The sequence below is a fragment of the Equus przewalskii genome, chromosome X (genome assembly GCF_037783145.1).
Source record: "Equus przewalskii isolate Varuska chromosome X, EquPr2, whole genome shotgun sequence".
Taxonomy (NCBI): Eukaryota; Metazoa; Chordata; class Mammalia; order Perissodactyla; family Equidae; genus Equus; species Equus przewalskii.
The window spans coordinates 56,733,339-56,752,820 of NC_091863.1; positions in this window are offsets into that span (position 1 = coordinate 56,733,339).

The following is a 19,482-nucleotide window of genomic DNA, read 5'->3' on the forward strand; positions in this document are numbered from 1 at the left end:
TGGGGAATCTGAGGCCCAAGAAGTTAAGAAACTTGCTTCAGATGATCTGACAGGGTAGCCAGAAAGTGGCTGAATTTGGACTACTGATCTGAAATGTGTCAGTGGCCTCCCTTTCCATTCTCTTTCCCAGGATTCATTTCTCCTAGCCAGGCTAGGAGTGTTGACTTAATTCCACCTATTTGTACTTCTACCTTTCTCCAGAACCCCAAAGGATTCTGGCCAGCTACAGCTTTTTATAACTGAGAATATATATCCAGTAATAAGCTAAATAAAAACTGCTAATATTTATTGGGCATTTACTATGGGCAAGGCACTATTCTAAGCATTTTATATATATAGTAATCCAGTTAATCTTCATGACAACTCTAGGATTGTTACTAGCAGAGTTTTATAGGCACAGAGAGGGAAATAACTTCTCAATGTGATTAAGTTAGTAAGTGGTAGATTCAAATCCAGGTAGTCTAGCTGCAAAGTCTCTGTGCTTAAATGCTGCTAAAGCTGCCTTAGTAAAGTGAAGGCCAAAGCACACTCGCTTCTATCCTCACTCTCACTTCTCACACCATGCAAGTGTTTATTTCTGAGTTATGAGTGGGATATTCTTATTAAGATGTTAAGGCTCAAAATTTTGTCCTCCTAGGAAATTTGCCCTTAAAAAGAAAAGCCTAGAAATAGTGATGCTTTAAGGGTGGGATTTCAAGCACAGTTAAGGGAAATATTTTTTCATAAGAGGCTTTCTTTCATGTCATCCAAATTATGCTTTTTATGGGTAGCTTTCTACTATCCAGACCATGTTCTTTTCTCCTACCTTCCAAGTCAGAGCCTTGCTGAGGACTTGGAAAAAGGGATCTGGGATCTGTGTCAACTAATTCAATATACTCAAGGATAACAAAGCAATTAGTGGGTTGTACAGAGTAGATGCTTTTCACAGTACCTTGCACAGAATAGATGCTCAATGCACATTTGCTGATGCATGACTGAGTTGACAATTGCTCCTTTTCTGTCATTATTTTAGGCAAACATATCCTTTTCAAAGTTCTCTCTCATATGTTCTTTCTAAAATGTTTATCATTGTGGCAAATGGGAAATTGACGTTTAGATTGTGTTGTGGTCAAAAGTCTGGAAGGCTTGTTGTGAAATCCTTTTCAGTCAATGCTCCAAAGCTATATTAACCCACTGCCCATTCCTGGAGTGGTAGAAGACTATTTAAATACATGACTTAAGTAATTACCTGGGAATAAGCTTGATAATAGTAGGATAAGGTCTGAGGCGAAAGAGAAATCTGTGATAAGCTATCATTCATATGAGCAGGGCCATGGGCCTAAAGCAGTCACTTTTTCAAGTGTAGTTGGATATAAAGTGTGAACTCAGAAATACTCCTGGAGTCTTGAAAGGAGGAGTGAAACCAAGTAAAAGGGGATTTCCCAGAACTTAAAGAATCAGCACTAGCAGAATAACTTCCTTATTATTACCAGATGGAAAAACTGAGGCCCAAAAAGGAAATTGACTCACTCTATGCTAATGACTTGCAAATGTTGCAAAGTGAGCTAGTAGCAGAGTTGGCACTTGAACCCAAATTTCTTGATCCATACTTCAGTGCTGTTTCCAAGATGCTATGTAAAAGATCAAGCAAGAAAACGCTAATGTCACTTCCAGATTCAATAATGTATCATGCCAACCCTTGTGAGAGATTTGTTCAGTTTTGGGAACAGTATGGTTTCTATTTATCCTGCGGAAGGATTTGAGTCATGGTTGATGTATTGTACTTAGAGTTTTGGGAAATATTGTGGAATAAATTGACTTGGGGATCTGCATTGCAAGGGTAAGACCTAGACATCAATAAGTCACAGGACTTGTTGTCCCAGTTATGTGGACTTGTCATCAGTGAAAACTTTTCTTTTTCATTCTTTCTTCTCATTATTACATTTTCCATTAAATACAATTTAAAATAAATTCAATCATGATTTACCATATAAATCTACTTTATCACTCAGATAGATCTGTGTTCAAATTATGGTCTGTCTCTTAGTAGTTATATGACTTTGGACAGGTTGCTACTCATCTGAGTCCTACTTTCCTCAATTGCAAATGGTGACAATGTCTGCTACACAGTGTATTGAAGATTAAGTGTGATGACGTATCAAAGTGCCTTATACTGTGCCTGAGATATAATAAATTGCAATTCTCCTTTATGCTTACACCAGAGGGGAATTGTATCTTGGAATAAAAGCCACAGGAAGAAGGCAATGCTTAACTCAAATGACCAAGTTTTTGATGGTAAAATTATAGGCATAATAATGGAAATAGTTTTGAGTAAGAAGACCTATTCAATTCCTTAACTTAAACCATGAAGGTACTCATTTGCTTCATCTACATGTAAGATCATTGCTGATTCACAGAGTGCTTCAATCAGGCTTAAGTATTGCTGATTAGGGGCCTCTCAGACAGGTAAAATGTCACTGGCATATTTTAGGAGATTCTTGAGTAAGGTGACAGTCTCCATATGTATCAAGAGGCCAGGTTTTCAGCACAAAACTATAACCCTTAAAGTAGCCTTCAGTATGTCAAAACCCAAGCTTGTATTCCATTATGTGGTTTAAGCTACCGTGTTAGTATTAAGATACAGTATTTTAACAGTATTCAGGACTGGGCCAGTGCTTCCAGCAACACCAGGGTGACTCTCCTTCAAGTTTGGGCAGTTTCCTTCCCACTATACCCCATCCGTGAATCTAAAAATCCACAAGATGTTTTAGAGTTCATTTGGCCTATTTCCTACCTCCTGACAGGGTCTCACAGCAAGGCCATAGGTAGCTTAATAGGAAGGAAGTCAGTATGAAGAGAAGGAATCTGGGAATCAGTGAGATAAAGATTCTGGTCTTATTCTGGCTACTAATTTATTACATGTCCTAAGGCAAATCAATCCCTCTTTTTGGCATTTGTTTTTCTTTCTAGGGTGCTGGACAACATGAACTTAATTTTTTTCAGTTATGACATTCTAGGATACATGGATGTTAGTGGCTTTCTATCTCCACATCTATTCTCTCCTTTCTACAATCTTTTCCCCCTGGCAGACTCTCTCTTCGAGTACCCAATGTCCTCTTTCTCTTTCCACCACACCACATCCCCTCTAAATTAGGGTTTCTGAACAGTGACACTGCTATGGACTGAATGTTTGTGTCCCCTCAAAATTTATATATTGAACTCCTAACCCCCAAAGTGATGGTATTAGGAGGTGGGGCATTTGGGAATTGAGTAGATCATGAAGGTGAAGGTGAAGACCTCATAAATGGGGTTAGCACATTATAAATGAGACCCAGAGAGCTCCTTTACTTTTTCCTCCATATGAAGACACAGTGAGAAGACAACCATCCGTGACCCAGGAAGTGGGCTCTCAACAAACACTGACTCTGTTGGCACCTTGATCTTGGGCTTCCCAGCTTTCAAAACTGTGAGAAATAAATTTCTGTTGTTTATAAGCAATCCGGTCTGTGGTATTTTGTTACAGCAGCCTGAATGGTTCAATGGTCTAAGCTAGACACTATTGATATTTTGGACTGGGTAGTTTTTTGTTGTGGGGGGCTGTCCTTTGCACTGTATGGTGTTTAGCAGAATTCCAGGACTCTACCTAGTAGACATCAGCAACACCACACACACACAGAAACACAGAATTGTGGCAACCAAAAATGTCTCCAGACATTGCCAAATGTACCCTGGGATGCAGAATCTCCCCAGTTGAAAACCACTGTCCTAAACACACACATCAAAATGAAGTCACCATGAAAGAATGCGAAAACCTCATTCAAACTGAAATGGCAGTTAAACCATCAAGTTTTGGAAAAAGGAACAGGCTACTCTAAAGGTGGTGAATTTCCAATCACTGGAGTTAAACACAAGCTGCATAAAAATTTGATGAAAATGTCTTCTTGTTCTCACTTTTGCTCCTCCATTGCATTCTCCTCACAGCCACCAGTATGAATTTCTTAAAATATAAATCCTATCATATTACTTCCTGCTTAAAACCTTCCATGACTCTCTAGCACACTTGGAACAAAACCCAAACTCATAACCAAAGACTATGAAGCCCTGTAAAAAGTAGTCATTGCCTCCCTTTCCAACTTCATCTTGTATTATTTTCTCCCTTACTCATTATGTGCCAACCTTGCCAAAACAAACCAAGCTCCTACTATGTCTTCATACTTATTCTTCACTCTGCCCAGAATGCTCTTCCCCTAGATCTTTATATAGCTGATTCCTTCTCATCCTTTAGATTGTGCCTCCTTGGAGAAGACTTTCTCTAACCACTCTATTGTAAATATCTATCCCCACCACAATCCATTATTCTATTTACCACAACCTCCAAGCTCATAAGTCTTATGAGACCAGGTGACGTATCACCCTTAGTACAGTGCCTGGAACATAGTACGTAGTAAATAAATATTTGTTGAGTGATTACCAATGTAGAGAGAATTCATTCATGTGTGGTAGAAAGTTGAGTCTTTGACCTTTAAAGATCTGTTTAACTTCACAGTTCCATGATGCTGTGATTCATTTAATCATTACTTAAATAATTGAGAGGCTATTCTGTGTAGAGCATCATGCCAAAGGAGATAATATGTGTCCAAAAATAATCTCAGTTTAAGGCAGTATGTGGTCCAAGCACTACAGGAGTTCTGAGATAGGAGAAATCACTTCTGCATCAGTAATTAGCAAAGCTTTGTGGAAAGATTACATTTGATCTAGACCTTAAGGAAAGGGCTGTATTTTCAATGCTTCTAGCATTATTATAGAAATATTTACAGGAGGAAATACAGACGTTCTCGTGTTGAAGGTTTACACCTTTGCACACTCCTGTTTCTTCTGGAATGGAAACTGAGAGCATTCCTGGTGGCCAAAAAAACCTTCCATAACTTGCAGATCTTCCATGGAACCTGCTTTCTGAGGCCCTTTCGGGACTAATGGACTAAACATAGCAGGCTAAGTGGAAATTGAATTACTCTTTTAACTTGTTTCCCTTTTTACAGAGAGAAGCTGTACTGACTAGAATTGTTTGTATTTTTGAAAAGAATGAGCTGGATTTCTACCTGCAATTGGATTTATGAGCTGTGGCTATTGTCTAGGCATGTTTACACTTCTTCAGGGGGCAGGCAGAATCTTGTTTCTTTAAAAGGTGAATGTTCTCTCATTGGGGAATTACTGAAGTTTACAAAGAGAAGTTCAGTTTTAAGGTAGGAAAAAATCTGTCTTAACATTTAGCTATACCTTCCATTAACTCAACTGAACTTACTTCTGTCTACTTATCATCCATTCATCAGAAAACCAGGAGAATCTGGGGTGTATGTAGAAAGCTGTTAGTAGACTGGAACAGATCCAAAGGAGATCTTAAAATAAGACCCTTTATTTTCTCTCAAAAGTTTCTTCAGCTTCTCAGTTGCTTTCACAAAATGGTGCGAAATTACTTTTTTTAGTCTCACCTGCCACGTGGAACTTATGAATCAGTCCCTAAACCTAGCTCCCCAAATATTTCATGCGTGTTTAAAACTCCTATTACTTAAATGCTATGATTTATATCTGTAGTATCTTTTCCCCCTTTGTTGAAATCTCATGCATTCATTAAACATACCTGACACATAATAGCTACCTAGTGATTATCGAATGAATAAAGTGTTCTTATCAGGTCAAAAGGATCAAAATGTCGTGATCTGTTTCTTAATCTTCTATACAACCCATTTAGTCATTATAATTGTTTAGACCTATGGTTTTATTTATTTATTTTTTTTTATTAATGTTATGATAGATTACAACCTTGTGAGATTTCAGTTGTACATTTTTGTTAGTCATGTTGTGGGTACACCACTTCCCCCTCCGTACCCTCCCCCCACCCCCCCTTTTCCCTGGTAACCACCGATCAGATCTCCTTCTCAATATACTAATTTCCACCTATGAGTGGAGTCATATAGAGTTCGTCTTTCTCTGACCGACTTATTTCGCTTAACATAATGCCCTCGAGGTCCATCCACATTGTTGTGAATGGGCCAATTTCGTCTTTTTTTATGGCTGAGTAGTATTCCATTGTGTATATATACCACATCTTCTTTATCCAATCATCAGTTTCTGGGCACGTAGGCTGGTTCCACGTCTTGGCTATTGTAAATAATGCTGCGATGAACATAGGGGTGCAACGGACTCTTGAGATATCTGATATCAGGTTCTTAGGATAGATACCCAGTAATGGGATGGCTGGGTCATAGGGTATTTCTATTTTTAACTTTTTGAGAAATCTCCATACTGTTTTCCATAGTGGCTGTACCAGTTTGCATTCCCACCAACAGTGTATGAGGGTTCCTCTTTCTCCACAACATCCCCAACATTTGTCGTTCTTGGTTTTGGATGTTTTTGCCAATCTAACGGGGGTAAGGTGATATCTTAGTGTAGTTTTGATTTGCATTTCCCTGATGATTAGCGATGATGAACATCTTTTCATGTGTCTATTGGCCATATTCATATCTTCTTTTGAGAAATGTCTGTTCATGTCCTCTGCCCATTTTTTGATCGGGTTGTTTGTTTTTTTGTTGTTAAGCAGTGTGAGTTCTTTGTATATTATGGAGATTAACCCTTTGTCGGATAAGTGGCTTGTAAATATTTTTTCCCAATTAGTGAGCTGTTTTTTTGTTTCAATCCTGTTTTCCCTTGCCTTGAAGAAGCTCTTTAGTCTGATGAAGTCCCATTTGTTTATTCTTTCTATTGTTTCCCTCAACTGAGGAGTTACAGTGTCCGAAAAGATTCTTTTGAAACTGATGTCAAAGAGTGTACTGCCTATATTCTCTTCCAAAAGACTTATTGTCTCAGGCCTAATCTTTAGGTCTTTGATCCATTTTGAGTTTATCTTGGTGTGTGGTGAAAAAGAATGGTCAATTTTCAATCTTTTGCATCTGGCTGTCCAGTTTTCCCAGCACCATTTGTTGAAGAGACTTTCTTTTCTCCATTGTAGGCCCTCTGCTCCTTTGTCGAAGATTAGCTGTCCATAGATGTGTGGTTTTATCTCTGGGCTTTCAATTCTGTTCCATTGATCTGTGGACCTGTTTTTGTACCAGTACCATGCTGTTTTGATCACTGTAGCTTTGTAGTATGTTTTGAAATCGGGGATTGTGATTCCGCCGGCTTTGTTTTTCTTGCTCAGGATTGCTTTAGCAATTCGCGGTCTTTTGTTGCCCCATATGAATTTTAGGATTGTTTGTTCAATTTCTGTGAAGAATGTTCTTGGGATTCTGATTGGGATAGCATTGAATCTGTATATTGCTTTAGGTAGTATGGACATTTTAACTATGTTTATTCTTCCAATCCATGTGCAAGGAATGTTTTTCCATCTCTTTATGTCATCGCCTATTTCTTTCAAGAAAGTCTTGTAGTTTTCATTGTATAGATCCTTCACTTCCTTGGTTAAGTTTATCCCAAGGTATTTTATTCTTTTCGTTGCGATTGTGAATGGGATAGAGTTCTTGAGTTCTTTTCCTGTTAGTTTATTGTTAGTGTATAGAAATGCTACTGATTTATGCACGTTAATTTTATACCCTGCTACTTTGCTGTAGTTGTTGATTATTTCTAATAGTTTTTCTGTGGATTCTTTGGGGTTTTCTATGTATAAGATCATGTCGTCTGCAAACAACGAGAGTTTTACTTCTTCGTTACCTATTTGGATTCCTTTTATTTCTTTTTCCTGCCGAATTGCTCTGGCCAGCACCTCCAGAACTATGTTGAATAGGAGTGGTGAAAGTGGGCACCCTTGTCTTGTTCCTGTCCTCAGAGGGATGGCTTTCAGCTTTTGTCCATTGAGTATGATGTTGGCTGTGGGTCTATCATATATGGCCTTTATTATGTTGAGGTACTTTCCTTCTATACCCATTTTACTGAGGGTTTTTATCATAAATGGGTGTTGGATCTTGTCGAATGCTTTCTCTGCATCTATTGAGATGATCATGTGGTTTTTGGTTTTCATTTTGTTGATGTAGTGTATCACGTTGATTGACTTGCGGATGTTGAACCATCCCTGTGTCCCTGGTATAAATCCCACTTGATCATGGTGTATAATCTTTTTGATGTATTGCTGTAATCGGTTTGCCAAAATTTTGTTGAGGATTTTTGCATCTATGTTCATCAGTGATATCGGCCTGTAGTTCTCCTTCTTTGTGTTGTCCTTGTCAGGTTTGGGGATCAGAGTGATGTTGGCTTCATAGAATGTGTTAGGGAGTTCTCCATCTTTCTCAATTTTCTGGAACAGTTTGAGGAGAATAGGTATTAAGTCTTCTTTGAATGTTTGGTAGAATTCTCCAGAGAAGCCGTCTGGTCCTGGACTCTTGTTTTTGGGGAGGTTTTTGATTACCGTTTCTATTTCCTTACTTGTGATTGGTCTATTCAGATTCTCCATTTCTTCCTGATTCAGTTTGGGGAGATTGTAGGAGTCTAGGAATTTGTCCATTTCTTCCAGGTTGTTCAATTTGTTGGCATATAGTTTTTCATAGTATTCTCTTATGATCTCTTGTATTTCATTGGTATCTGTTGTGATTTCTCCTCTGTCATTCCTGATTTTATTAATTTGCGATTTCTCTCTTCTTTTCTTGGTGAGTCTGGCTAGGGGTTTGTCAATTTTGTTAATTCTTTCGAAGAACCAACTCTTTGTTTCATTGATCCTTTCTATTGTCTTTTTTGTTTCAATATCGTTTATTTCTGCTCTTATTTTTATTATTTCCCTCCTTCTACTGACTCTGGGCCTTGTTTGTTCTTCTTTTTCTAGTTCTGTTAGGTGTCGTTTGAGGTTGCTTACGTGAGCTTTTTCTTGTTTAGTGAGGTGAGCCTGTATTGCGATGAATTTCCCTCTTAGGACTGCTTTTGCTGCATCCCAAATGATTTGGTATGTCGTGTTCTCATTTTCATTTGTCTCCAGATAATATTTGATTTCTTCTTTAATTTCTTCAATGATCCATTGTTTGTTGAGAAGCGTGTTGTTTAGTCTCCACATTTTTGCACCTTTCTCTGCTTTTTTCTTGTAGTTGATTTCTAGTTTAATAGCGTTATGATCAGAAAAGATGCTTGATATTATTTCAACTCTCTTGTATTTATTGATGTTTGCTTTGGTTCCCAAAATATGGTCAATCCTTGAGAATGTTCCATGTGCACTTGAGAAGAATGTGTAACCTGCTGTGTTTGGATGAAGTGTTCTATATATATCTATTAAGTCCATCTGGTCTAATTTTTCATTTAATTCTATTATTTCCTTGTTGATTTTCTGTCTGGATGTTCTGTCCATTGGTGTTAATGGTGTGTTGAGGTCCCCTACTATTATCGTATTGTTGTTGATGTCTTCTTTTAGTTCTATTAAGAGTTGCTTTACAAATTTTGGTGCTCCTGTGTTGGGTGCGTATATATTTATAAGTGTTATGTCTTCTTGGTGGAGAGTCCCTTTTATCATTATATACTGTCCCTCTTTGTCTTTCTTTATCTGTTTTGCTTTGAAATCTACCTTGTCTGATATTAGTATAGCGACACCTGCTTTCTTTTGTTCATTATTAGCTTGGAGTATTGTTCTCCATCCCTTCACTCTGAGTCTGTGTTTGTCTTTGGGGCTGAGGTGTGTTTCCTGGAGGCAGCATATTGTTGGATCTTGTTCTTTGATCCATCCTGCCACTCTGTGTCTTTTGATTGGGGAGTTCAATCCATTTACATTTAGAGTGATTATTGAGACGTGGGGGCCTACCACTACCATTTTGTGTCTTGTTTTCCGGTTTTCTTCAGTTTCCTTTGTTTCTCGTCCCATGGTTTAATCTGTTCTGATGTAGAGCTGCTACTCTCTGTTGTTGTCCTTCTACTTATCTCCTCTGCTCTTGGTTTTGTAGCCCCTTTCCTTTTTTGGATTTTTCAGGAATGAGGGTTTTCCTGAGGATTTCCTGAAGAGGAGGTTTTGTGGCAATGAACTCCCTTAATTTTTGTTTATCTGGGAAAGTTTTTATTTCTCCATCGTATTTGAAGGATATTTTCGCTGGGTAGAGAATTCTCGGCTGTAGGTTTTTGTCCTTCAGATTTTTGAATATATCATTCCACTCTCTTCTAGCCTGTAAAGTTTCTGCTGAGAAATCTGCTGATAGCCTGATGGGGGTTCCTTTGTAGGTTAGTTTCTTTTGCCTGGCTGTCCTTAATATTTTCTCCTTGTCGTTGACTTTTGCTAGCTTCACTACTGTATGCCGTGGAGTTGGTCTTCTTGCATTGATAAAGTTTGGAGATCTATTGGCTTCTGTCACCTGAAGATCCATCTCCCTCACCAGATTTGGGAAGTTCTCAGCCATTATTTCTTTGAATAGGTTTTCTGCCCCTTTCTCCTTCTCTTCTCCCTCTGGTATACCTATAATCCTTACGTTGCATCTCCTAATTGTGTCTGATAATTCTCGGAGAGTTTCTTCATTTCTTTTAAGTCTTGCTTCTCTCTCCTCCTCTGCCTGCAACAATTCTATATTGCCATCTTCCAAATTGCTAATTCTTTCCTCCATATTATCGGCCCTACTGTTCAGAGCATCTAGATTTTTCTTAATCTCCTCTATTGTGTTCTTCATTTCCAATATTTCTGTTTGGTTCTTCTTTATCGTATCAAACTCTTTTGTGACATAGCTCCTGAACTCGTTGAGTTGTCGGTCAGAATTCTCTCTTAACTCAGTGAGTATTTTAATGATGGCTGTTTTGAAGTCATCATCATTTAGGTTATATATCTCATTTTCTTTGGGATTGTTTTCTGTGTATTTGTTACTTTCTTTCTGTTCTGGAGATTTAATGTATTTTTTCATATTGCTTGATGATGTTGACTTGTGCCTCTGCATGGAGATAGAGTTTAGTCGCTCCTTTCACTTGTTTCAGCTGCTGCGGTGGGGGGAGCAGCTGTTTATACTTCACCAACCAGGAACCCTGTCCGTAGTTGCTAACTGGGCCTGGGCCCCTCTTCGTAGCCACAGTGGCCCTTTGGATTCCCTCCTCTGCCGTGGGGGCCGTCACGGGGGGCTTCAGGCTGCAGGTGCCTACTGTTGTTGCCCACCTAGATGCGCTCTCTCCTTGGGGTCTGCAACGGTGTTATGGGCTTTTCCAGCGGCCAGGGGTGGGATCACTTATATTTGTCGCTCCGTTGCTGTCGGCACCCACCAAATCTCACTTGTCCTCTATGGGTCGCAGGAGAGCTATTGGCATCTTCTACAGTCTGTGGTTAGTACACCTAGCTATGCTGCTTTTGCCCTGGGGTCTTCCAGCCTTGTGGCTGGCGGCTGGGTGCCTTCTACTGGTGCTGTGCAGAGGCTTTCCCTAAGGCTTCTGTGAGCCTGTAGGGTTTCCCCCTAGGCTACTAAGCTGGGTCTCTGGAACTCTCTCCAGCCCCAGTCCTCTCCGAGATCTCCGGCAATCCCTAGCCTCACCGGGTGGGCAACGGCAGCTGGGGGTCGCCCCGCCCTCTGGGCTTCTCTCCGGGCCTCTGCCGGGAGCTCTGAATGCTCAGCGTGGCCCCTCTGCTACCGGCAGACAGAGAGTTTTGTCTGCTGCCTGGCGGAGCTCCGGCGCTTCTCCACCGGGTCGCCGGACCGGCCTTTGAAAGTTCCCCCGCCCCGGTCCTCTCCGAGATCTCCGGCAATCCCTAGTCCCACGGGGCGGGCAACAGCAGCTGGGGGTCGCCCCGCCCTCTGGGCTTCTCTCCAGGCCTCTGCCAGGAGCCCTGACTGCTCAGCGTGGCCCCTCTGCTACCGGCAGACAGAGAGTTTTGTCTGCTGCCTGGCGGAGCTCCGGCGCTTCCCCACCGGGTCGCCGGACCCGCCTTTGAAAGTTCCCCCGCCCCGGTCCTCTCCGAGATCTCCGGCAATCCCTAGTCCCACGGGGCGGGCAACGGCAGCTGGGAGACCTCCGTGCCCTCCGTGTCTCTCTCTGGGACCCTCCGGGCGCCCCGAGCACCAGGCTGGGTCTCCCCGCCAATGGCGGGGAGAGACTCTCCCCGCTGGCTCAGGTGTGCAACTCCAAAGTTTCCCTCTGCGTTTAGGAGTAATTGCGGGGGGTTTAAGTAGGGTTCTGGTCACCTGTTTCCACCGTCGCTCCTCTGTTGTGTTCTCGCTCCTGCCCTAGATGTGTGTGGATCCTCTGGGGGCGTCCGTTGGAAGAAAGCCGCTTGCGGGTACTAGGCTGCCCGTCGGGGTCGGAGAGTTTTCACCTATTTCCACATCCTCCCGGAGGAAAGTCCGTCCGCCTTCCGATGTATAGTCGCGTGGGTGTCTCAGACGTCCTGAGATGCTGTCTGGATATCCTTTGTCAAGCGATAAGTGTCCAAATAATTGTAGACTCGAAGGGCGAGAGACAAAGAGGACTACTCACGGCGCCATCTTGGAATTCCTCCCTCAGACCTATGGTTTTATTTTATGAAGACATGTGCTCACTGTCAAAGTAAAGTAAATATTTGCCAAATATTAAGAAGATTTTAAAAGGTTCTGCTCTCATATATTGGATAAGTGAGAGTGCAGTCAGACTTTTCTAATGGATGCTTCAAGCTGAAAGAGGTAAAACTTTTCTAGATTGATATTGCCAGTATTTGCTTGCAAATGTGGTTTGGATTTTTATGTTGAAAATGTCATTGTCTTATTTGGATGTAACATAAATATTCTCTGAAATTCAGTAGGTAGCTACTAAAGGTGACACTCTACTTTGGCTGTTAGATATTCATCATTTTTTCCCTTCAAGCTAGAATAATCTTTATCATCCCTAGTACATAGGTCCTCCTGCTCTTCGGAGACTTGGCTGACATATTAATTGTTTAAAATGAAGATAAACAAGTTTGTATAGAACAAAAGTACAAATTAACAGAAAACTCTGTTTATGTTCTGCCAAATTAATTTTGCCTACCCATATATTTATTTATATAATTGCAATTAGTATCTTTTTAAGAACTTAGTCTTACATGAAAACTTCATTTACCAAATATTTACTGAGTGCCTACTCTTTGCCAGATACTTTATTAGAGTCTAGAGATATAAGGACACACAGTCCTTGCTTTCAAAGAGCCACAATCTAACGTGGAAGACAAGCATAGTGAACAAATATTTACAAGTCAATGTCAGAAAGGGTCTAGTGGAGGTATATAAGGTGCCATGGAAGCAACAGGGAGGAAATAAGTAACTCTGGCTGTAACATCCATTGGCCGATGTATCTATTTTTATGCCAATACTGTACTGTTGTGATTACTATAGCTTTGTAATATAGCTTGCAATCAGGAACTGTAGCTTTATTCTTTTTTCTCAGGATTGCTTTGGCTATATGGGTTTTTTTGTGGTTCCATACAGATTTTAGATATGTTTTTTCCATTTCTTTGAAAAATGCCATTGGAATTTTGATAGGGATTCCATTGAAGTTTTAGATGGCTTTAGGTAGTATAGACATTTGAGTGATATTAATTTTTCCAACCCATGAGCATGGGATATCTTTCCATTTACTTGTTTCTTCTTCGATTTCTTTCATCAGTCTTGTAGTTTCGGTGTACAAGTCTTTCACTTCCTTGATTAAATTTATTCCAAAATATTTTTTTGATGCAATTGTAAATGAGATTTTTTTCTTAATTTCTCTTTCAGATAGTGTTGTTGTGAATTTTCTGGTTATCTTTCTGCTATTGATTTCTAGTTTCATACCGTTGTGTTTGAAAAAGATACTTAATATTACTTCAATCTTGCTAAGACTTGTTTTGTGACCTATCATATGATCTATCCTGAAGAATGTTCTTTCTGTGCCTGAGAAGAATGTGTATTCTGCTACTGGTGGATGGAATATTCTGTGTATGTCTGTTAGCCCTATTTGCTCTAAAGTATACTTCAAGTTCAACTGTTCTTTGTTGATTTCCTGTTTTGATGATCTATCCATTGTTGAAAGTGAGTTTTGAATTCCCCTACTATTGTTGTATTGTTGTCTATTTCTCCTTTCAAATCTATTAGTATTTTCTTAATACATTTATTTAGATGCTTCAATGTAGGGTATATATATATTTACAATTGTTTTATCCTCTTGATGAGTTGACCCCTTTATCATTATATAGTGAATTTCTTTGTCTTTTTTTACTCTTTTTGGTTTAATGTTTATTTTCTTTGATGTAAGTATAGCTACCCATGCTGTCTTTTGTTTTCCACTTGCATGGAATATCTTTTTCTGTCTCTTCACTTTGAGCCTATGAGTGTCCTTCAAGCTAAAGTGTGGTTCTTGTAGGCAGCATATAGTTGGGTCTTGCTTTTTTTTTTTTTTTTTTTAATCCATCCAGCTTCTCTTTGCCTTTTGATTAGAGAATTTAATACATTAACATTTAGAGTAATTACTGACATTTAAAGACATACTGACACTGTCTCTTCTTGTTAATTGTTTTCTGGATATTTTGTAGTTCCCTTGTACCTTTTTTTCTTTCTTGCTGTCTTCCTTTGTGAATTGATTTTCTGTAGTGCTATGCTTTGAGTCCCTTCTCTTTATCTTTTGTGTACCTGTTGTAGGTTTTTGCTTTTTGGTTACCATGAGTCTTACATAAAATCTCTTACAGATATAATGTTCTATTTAATGCTGATAACAACTTAACTTTGATTACACACAAAAATTCTAATATTTTGCTCTCCCATGATATGTTATGTTTTTGATGTTGCAATTTACATCTTTTTGTATTGTGTATCCATTAACAAATTATTATAGCTACAGTTATTTTTAATATTTTTATCTTTTAACCTTTATACTAATGGTAAGTGATTTATATACCATCATTACAATATTCTGAATTTGACTACTTATTTTTACTATTGTGTTTTTGCTTTCATATGTTTTCATGTTACTAATTGGTGTCCTTTTGTTTCAGCTGGAAGAACTCCTTTCAGCATTTCTTGTGCAGCATGTCTAGTTGTAAGGAACTCCCTCAGCTTTTGTTTATCTGGGAAAGTCTTTAGCTCTCCTTCAGTTCTGAAGGATAACTTTGTGGGTAAAGTATTCTTGGCTGGCAATTTTTTTCTTTTAGCACTTTCAATATATTATCCCACTCTCTCCTGGTCTGCAATACTTTTGTTGATAAATCCACTTATAGCCATAAGGGATTTTCCTTGTAAGTGATAATTTTTTTCTCTTCATTTTTTTCAAAATTTTCTCTTTCTCTTTGATTTTAGACAGTTTTATTATAATTTCTCTAGGAGAAAATCTCTTTTGGTGAATCTTTTTGGGGACTTAAGAGCTTCATGTATTTTGATGTCCATATATCTCCTCAGATTTGGGAAATATTCAGCCATTATTTCTTTAAATAATCTTTCTGCCCCTTTCTCCTTCTCTTCTCCTTTGGAACTCTCATAATGTGTAAATTGTCTTTCTCGATGGTATCCCATAGTTCATGTAGGCTTTCTTCACTCTTTCTTTCATTTTTCCTTGTTATCCTCTGTATGGATAATTTCAAATGAACTGTCTTGTACTTCACAGATAGGTTCTTTCTTCTGCTAGATCCATTCTGCTATTGTTGCTCTTAAGTTCATTTTTCGTTGTATTTTCCAGCTCCAGAATTTCTGTTTGATTCTTTTTTATGATTAATCCCTCTGTCAAACTTCTCATTTGTTCATGTATTGTTTTCCTGATTTCCTTGAATTGTCTTTCTGTCTTTTCTTGTAGCCCATTGAATCTCCTGAAGACAATTATTTTGAATTTTCTGTCAGGCAAGTTAGAAGACCTCCAGTTTTGGGGGGTCACTTACTGGAGAATTATTGTGCTCCATTGGCGGTGTCATGTTTCCTTGATTTTTTTGTGTTCCTCAAAATATTGCATTACTGTCTTTGCATTTGAAACAGCAATTGCCTCCTCTAGTCTTCACTGACTATCTTTGTGAGAGAAGTAGCTTCACCTGTCAGCTGTGCTAGGGATTCTGAAGCTTTCTCAGACATTTTCTGTGGATTTTCCTGCTCCATACTTTTGTTCCTTCTTGTGGGTGAATCGTTAACATTGTATGTCTTTTCTTAATCCCTCAAAGTCAGGCTGGGTGCTGACAGTCTCCTGTTTGCTTTCTGTAAGGCTGTGGTAAATTCCCAAGTTTCTATGCTTTCTTCCAATTCTGCAGAGTTGAGCTGGCTTTCTGAATGTGCATATACTCACACCATCTACAAAGGCTCACAGTCACTGCTCATGGGGGTGCACATAAAGAGCCAGCCACAGGGGCATGGTGTTTGGTTAAGGTGTATGCACTATTAGGAGTGCCTGTGGGCCAGTTGTGGGGTACCTCAAAGTGAGGCATCCTCAGTGGCTCATGGACATGCTTCCTGATGGAATTTGTGAATCAGTAAGATCTGTATTTCTTTTCTTTTTTTTTTTAAAAAAGATTTTATTTTTCCTTTTTCTCCCCAAAGCCCCCTGGTACATAGTTGTATGTATTTTTTTTTAGTTGTGGGTCCTTCTAGTTGTGGTACGTGGGATGCTGCCTCAGCATGGCTTGATGTGCAGTGCCATGTCCGCACCTAGGATCCGAACTGGCGAAACCCTGGGCCGCCAAAGCAGAGCACGTGACCTTAACCACTCTGCCATGGGGCTGGCCCCCAAGATCTGTGTTTCTCTGATGAATTCCAAGGCCTGGATGCTGTTCTCCCAGTTTTCCCCCACCCCAAAGAGATTCAGATCACCTCAGTATTCTGGATGGGGTGAGAAAGAAGTGGCTTCTTTGGCAGTATCCTGTACAACTGGGGAAACTGTTTACTCACTATGCTCTCACTTTCCCCCATGGGAGAAATCACAGGCTGAGGGGTTTTCATTTGGCACTGAGCTTTGCTACTTTAGGTAAGGGGATATGTGGATAAAGTGAACCTGACACCCTTACCCTCTTCATTGTGTTCAATCTCAGATTTTTTGCTCCAATAGTGTGCTAGAACTTCTTCCCTGGACTCCTGGGCTCCTATAAAGGTACTCTTGTCCATGAGTGATTGTCAAAATCTATGTTCTTTGGTGGGAAGATGGTAGAGAACTCCTATTCTGCCATCTTGCTGACATCGCTCTCCAATCTATTTCTTCTTGAATCAGTTTTGGTGGTTTGTATCTCTCAAAAATTGATCAGGGAGTGATGTCATCAACATGGCAGAGTGAGCAGTTTTCTTTGTCTCTTCCCTTTCAAACTACAACTAAATGGACATTCATTGATCAACAGAGGATACTCACACAGCACCTCAGGATACCTGAGAGACTTGCACTGCTATACATGGGAAGGTGGATGGACTACCCCCGGGGAGGAGGTGGAGATAGGTGAGAACTCTCTGGTTCCCAGACAGCCCAGTACCCAACAGCAACTCTTTCCTGGCTGAAGCACTCATAGCATTGCTGTGGCCCTGAGGGTGGGTGTGCACATTGGCACAACTGTGGAAACAGATGACTACAGCCGTAAGCTCCCTGTGACTGTTCTTTGGACCAGTGGGAAAATCCACAGTCCCATTGCAGCTCCAGGGGGTGACTTGGGCTCAGACTTGGTAGGAAGGCCCTGCCCATCAAGCACAAATGCTGGGCAACCTAGGAGCAGACACAGCATGGCTGAGCAAGCAAACTGCCAGCGGTGTTAAATGCCTACAGCTCTGCTGCAGCTCTGAGGGGGCAAATGAGATCCAGCAGGCCAGTGGGAGCAGGCAGTGACAATCTGGAGCCCCAGCGTGATTGCTCCTTGGTGTAGTGGGAAAATCCATGGTCCCACAGTGGCCCCAGGGAGAGTCTTGGCTTGGCCCTAGTGGAGAGGCCCCACACCCTAAGCACAAAGGTTTGGAGAGCTAGGAACAGATACAGCATGGCTGAGTGAGCAAACCACCAGCTGTGTTAAATACCCATTGCTCTGCTCCAGCCCTGAGGGGGCAAGTGAGATCCAGCGAGACTGTGTGAGTGGGCAGTGACAATCCAGAGCCCCAGTGTGATCACTCCTTGGTCCGGTGGGAAAATCCACAGTCCTACGGTGGCCTCAGGGAGAGACTCAGCTTGGCTCTAGGGGAGAAGCCCCGCCCACCAATCACAAAGGCTGGTGCAACCTAGGAGCAGACACAGCATGGCTGGGTGAGCAAACCTTTGACTGCATTAAATGCCCATAGCTCTGCTGTGGCCCTGAAGGGACAAGTGAGATCCAGTGGGACCAGATGGTGGTGGAGCTCTGAGTCTCGGCGAACAAGCTTCTGGATGCCTCAAAAGCCCATAACACCACTGCAGTCCCTAAGGAGCAAGTGTGTCTAGGTGGGTCTGTGGGAGCAGGTAGCAGCAACCTGAAGCCTCCATGTGTTTGTTCCTACAGTTGATGGGAGACTCCATAGGGCCACTGCAACCCCAAGGAGTGGCCCAGGCTCAGTCAGGAACAGCTGACAGGGATCCTGGTGGGCACAGATTACACAGCTCCTGCACCCTCCCCCCAGTGGCAGAAAGTGGAAGCAGTAACCAAACTGTATCTCTATGGAGAGACACAAATCCACACCATCAAGCAGGATGAAAAAATATTAAATCTCCAGAACAGAAGGAAAATGACAAGTACCCAGAACACAATCCCAAAGACACAGAAATCTATAACCAAAATGACAAAGAATTCAAAGTAGCTATCATTAAAAATTCAATGAGATAAAAGAGAATACAAGTAGACAACCTAACGAGTTCAGGAGCTACGTCACAAAAGAGCTTGAAACTATAAAGAAAAAACAATCAGAAATGTTGGAGGTGAAAAACACAATAGATGAGATTAAGAAAAATCTGGACTCCCTGAACAGTAGGTCTCATAACATGGAGGACAGAATTAGCAGTCTGGATGATGGGAATATAGAAATGCTTCAGATAGAGGAGTAGACAGAACTAAGGCTAAAAAGAAATGAAGAAACTATCTGAGAAATATCTGACTTGATTAGGAAATACAACATAAGGATTATAGGTACCCAAGAGGGAGAAGAGAAGGAGAATGGAGCAGAAAGCTTGTTCAAAGAAATAATAGCTGAGAACCTGCCAAACCTGGGGAGGGAGCTGAAAATCCATGTGACAGAAGCCAGCAGATCTCCAAATTTTATCAAGGTAGAAAGACCAACTCCAAGGCATATAGTAGTAAAGCTGGCAAAAGTCAATGAGAGATAAAAAATATTAAGGGCAGCAAGGCAGAAGAAAATAACCTACAAAGGAACCCCCATAAGGCTGTCAGCAGATTTCTCAGCAGATACCTTACAGGCTAGAAGAGAGTGGAATGATACATTCAAAATTCTGAAAGACAAAAACTTTCAGCCAAGAATACTCTATCCAGTCAAAATATCCTTCAAATATGATGGAGAAATAAAAACTTTCCCAGATAAACAAAAATCAAGGGAGTTCCTAACCACAAAACCCCTTCTATAAGAAATCCTCAGGAATGCCCTCATACCTGAAAAAAAAGGAAAGGGGTTACAAAACCCTGAGCAAGGAGATAAGTAGAATGACAAAATCAGAAAATTACAGCTCTCCATC